We start from the raw sequence: 4,821 nt of genomic DNA on the forward strand, positions 1-4,821 counted from the left end.
CCGGGACTGGCAGAGTGGTCAGGCAGGCTGGCTCAGGGTCCGGGACCGGCAGAGTGGTCAGGAAGGCAGGCTCAGGGTCCGGGACCGGCAGAGTGGTCAGGCAGGCTGGCTCGGGGTCCGGGACCGGCAGAGTGGTCAGGCAGGCTGGCTCAGGGTCCGGGACCGGCAGAGTGGTCAGGCAGGCTGGCTCAGGGTCCGGGACCGGCAGAGTGGTCAGGCAGGCTGGCTCAGGGTCCGGGACCGGCAGAGTGGTCAGGCAGGCTGGCTCAGGGTCCGGGACCGGCAGAGTGGTCAGGCAGGCTGGCTCAGGGTCATGGACCGGCAGATAGGTCAGGCAGGCTGGCTCAGAGTCAGGGCAGGCACAGGTCAAAACCGGGAGAACACGAAAAGAGAGACTGGGAAAAAGCAAGAGCAGACACAAAACGCTGGTTGACTCGAGCAGACAAGACGACCTGGCAACAGACAAACAGAAATCACAGGTATAAATACATATGGGGAAGATGGGCGATACCTGGAGGGGGTGGAGACAATCACAAATACAGGTGGAACAGATCAGGGTGTGACTGAACCCCCCCACTCCCTCTATGGGCGCCACCTGGCGTCCTACCTGGGCGCATACATGGGGGTGCTGGCGGTAGAAGTCGGCAATGAGGGCTGGTTCCAGGATGTCTCTAGCGGGGACCCAGCACCTCTCCTCAGGGTGTAACAGTAATAATATTCCCCATGAACTAGATGTGACTGGTTATCAACTGAAACATTGTAATAATATTCACCATGAACTAGATGTGATTGGTTATCAACTGAAACATTGTAATAATATTCACCATGAACTAGATGTGATTGGTTATCAACTGAAACATTGTAATAATATTCACCAAGAACTAGATGTGATTGGTTATTAACTGAAACATTGTAATAATATTCACCATGAACTAGATGTGATTGGTTATCAACTGAAACATTGTAATAATATTCACCATGAACTAGATGTGATTGGTTATCAACTGAAACATTGTAATAATATTCACCATGAACTAGATGTGATTGGTTATCAACTGAAACATTGTAATAATATTCACCATTAACTAGATGTGATTGGTTATCAACTGAAACATTGTAATAATATTCACCATGAACTAGATGTGATTGGTTATCAACTGAAACATTGTAATAATATTCACCATGAACTAGATGTGATTGGTTATTAACTGAAACATTGTAATAATATTCCCTATGAACTAGATGTGATTGGTTATCAACTGAAACATTATAATAATATTCCTGGTTCCTTACTATACTGTATTAGTTTCATTTGATGACCTCAGACATTGTTTATTGGGCTAAACTGTTACATCAATGGAGTCAGCAAGAGCACTAACAGATCTGCCATATGTGCTCATTGATGGGGACTGGTACATGTGCTGTAAAAGAGCAATGCTTCCCTGCAGGGGAACACTGATACCACACCATCCCAAGAGGAACTCGAAACTCTACTCGAAACTCCATTGGAGTACCTTTCATTATTGACTTGTTATTGATTATTAAAAGTCCCCAGAGTATTGAGGGGGGAGACCGGAGTTTTGAACATATTTATGCTGTTCATTTTGAGAAGTCTCTCTGAAATGAAAGGCAGGGGATCCGCTCTAACATTGGCATTGCTATATGTACCATCTTGTCAGACAAAACCACAGACTATGTGAAACAACAGGATGGAGCTGCAACTGAGGCGTGTTTAGCAGAGGTGTAACCAGACAAACAGATGTGTACCAGGAACTAACATCATCACTCTGTTCTTCTGGGGAGAGGAAAGTAGACAGGAGGATAGTCAGGAGACGCTGTAGAAACTCTGATACTGATAGGTGATAATAAGGTAAAACATGGAGCACTTCAAGCCAGCATTTAACAGTCTGATCGACCAACTGAGAAAAACAGCCAGTTTTACAGTGACCTTCTTCGTTCTTTTTCTTTACCAAGTTGTGTTGGATGAGCACCTAAAATGCTCATGTAAAGACGGTGTTAAACCAGAGGTTACCTGTAACCAGTGTATCATCTACATGTTGTTTCCAGCTCTGATCTTGTTTCTCTTGACTCTCTGGATGGACGGAGAGTTTCAACGAGTCTTGAGAATTATACGCATATGCAGATGTAATTTGTGGAGAAGATTTTGCGCAATGCTCTTTAAGGCGGTCGCTATAGGGTCACTGTGGTTTGTGTCTGTGCTTTTTGATGGGGACTGGTACGTGTGCTATAAAAGAGTGAAGCTTCCCTGCAGGAACAACACCACACCCTTCCAAGAGGAACTAGAAAAGCAACTCGAAGCTCGTTTCAAAACGGAGTCCATGGTGAGTACCTTTCATTACTTACTTGTTATTGATTATTAAATTCCCCAGAATATTGAGGGGGGGGGGACCAGAGTACTGAGGGAGGGGTGGGTGGAGACCAGTGGTGTGTTCAGTATGCTTGAACGTTTGCCACATTGCGGAACGGATTGTACTGAATATGTTTCCCCACGTTTAGATTCTTGAACAGATCAGTCCAGACTTTAAGGAATGTTTTCTCCCTTTTGGTGGGTGTGGAGAGGAGTGGCTTGAAGCAATGAGAGACGTATTTAAAGGACTGTGGCCATGCTGACAGCGTTCCCCCCAGACACAACACAACCCCTCCAAGTTTTTCATCTGCCCGTTCAGTACAATGCTGTTTCCCTTCAACTGAATGTTTCAGAACATAAAAACAGATTGACGCCGCCCAGAATATTGAGGGGGTGAAGACCAGAGTATTGAGGGGGGGACCAGAGTATTGAGGGGGTGAAGACCAGAGTATTGGGAGGAGGGGGGACCAGAGTATTGAGGGGGTGAAGACCAGAGTATTGAGGGGAGGGGGACCAGAGTATTGAGGGGGAACCAGAGTATTGGGAGGGGGTTTATGGAAACCGGAATATTGAGGGGGGAACCAGAGTATTGGGAGGGGGTTTATGGAAACCAGAATATTGGGGGGGTGAAGACCAGAGTATTGAGGGGGGAACCAGAGTATAGTTTGGTCTAAATATATTTGATTACCTTTAACATGAAAATACATTTTGTTTCAGGTTATTGGATTGGTTCTGGTTCTGGTTCTGCTTGTTGTGACTTCTATTCTGACTGCAGTACCTTGGAGGGATGTGTGTTCTGTTATACGCAGAAAATGTACAAGGTACCAGAACATTAACGATTGCAGTACAATCAAAATGTATCACAAGATGCTTTATGAGGAGAGTATTTTGGAAGAGATAGACATTGTTATTGAAAAAGACTTAAAGAAAACAGCTAAAGAGCGTGTAGTTCTTAAAATCAGAGAACTACTACCGCCTCTCTTCGACTGCAGCCCCCCAACCCCGCCACACAGAGAGGAGATGGGGCAAGCAGCAGCACCACCCATCCTGAGGTGGAAGATAGAGTGATCACCCTTGACAACCTTGATTTTGACAAGATATCTACGCTACATTCTCAAATAATCTGCTCGATGTTCCCAGAACAAACACATTCAAGAAACGATAACTGAAGAAGTGGCCAGATGCCTGTACTTGATGAAGGCTCTCAACCCTAACTGTGGTGTAATATATTTAGCATCAAATATGTAATGTTATATTGACATTAATAGTATGATACACTGTATGTGAACCGTTTGTGAAAACTGTGGCTTTCAAGTGAAATACTCAAATCAGTCACACAAAAATTAACTGTAGTGCGTAGCGACCCTGTGTTTATAAGGAAACATCTGTCTGTGTTTCTGTTTAAGGTGGCAGCAGTAGTTTGGTACAATACAACTAGAATGGGTTATATGAGGGGGAGTGAACAACTGTGGGTGATAAACCTCAACAACTACCCTGTATAAGCTTTCATAATATCACAGGGTGGAAATGTGAGCCGGGTGGCAAAAATGAGCCTGTTAGACCACAGTGATGATTGACAGGCTGTTCAAAGTCATCTTTATTTCTAGACTATAAACAATGTAACCTTCATTAATGAATATGTGTTAATATAACCAATGAAATATTGTTTTTGTCTTTTTGTTCATATGTTGTTACTGTTGATTATATTCTGTCTTTATGTCTACCTTTAACAAAAAATATATTTATATATAATATTACTAACAATCTGTATCTCCTGTCTTCAATGTACCACAGTTGTGGTGTTCACTTTGCATTTCTATACATGTTTATGCTGTTCATTTTGAAGTCTCTAAAAATAAAAATAATAGTTGTATTTTTTCCTTTACAGCCTTGATTGATCATTGACTGAATACATTTGTGTAGTAATGGATCAAAATCAACACTGTCAGTCAACTGAAAACAACTGAAATCAACTGCCAATGATTGGGGGGAAATTGTATCTGTAAATTAGATCCTGCGCTTCATTTTGTAATTTCCTGTTGGTCTTTTCAGTGGATCCACATGTAGAGAATGATGTAACAATGGTCAGAATTCTGTGAAAATTCTGAATAGAAGGCTCTGATTGGTTCCGATTGCTTCTGATCAACCAGTTGGCTGTTTATGACATCATAAACACCAAACAGTAGTTGTATCTGTCAGATCAGATCTACAGTCATTTCTCTCCTCTTTGTACTTTTGGATGATTGGATGATTCATAAAAGATCTTGCAGCGTGATAGAGTCAAATCAAGGTCACTATCAGCAGACTTCCTGTAGACTGCCTGAACTGCTGTTAGTCTCTTCTAAAGGTTTTAGTAGACTATCTGGTTGTAGAGAAGAGGAGAGGTACGGAGACTAATCACTATTCACTATAACTGGCCACCAATATTTACATTTACATTTAAGTCATTTAGC

At 42.8% G+C, this 4,821-nt stretch overlaps 1 protein-coding gene across 1 annotated transcript in view; it reads left to right on the forward strand.

The window, feature by feature from the left end:
- The first annotated feature begins 1,747 nt into the window (after positions 1-1,747).
- The window catches only part of LOC127911800 (uncharacterized), a 48,537-nt gene continuing 45,463 nt past the window's right edge, over positions 1,748-4,821 (forward strand). Inside the window, exon 1 of the mRNA XM_052479560.1 lies at positions 1,748-1,859. The gene's annotated coding sequence lies outside the window, so the exon portion shown is untranslated. The remainder of the gene's footprint in view (positions 1,860-4,821) is intronic.

Source organism: Oncorhynchus keta, chromosome 25 (assembly GCF_023373465.1).
Source record: "Oncorhynchus keta strain PuntledgeMale-10-30-2019 chromosome 25, Oket_V2, whole genome shotgun sequence".
In the NCBI taxonomy this organism is placed as follows: Eukaryota; Metazoa; Chordata; class Actinopteri; order Salmoniformes; family Salmonidae; genus Oncorhynchus; species Oncorhynchus keta.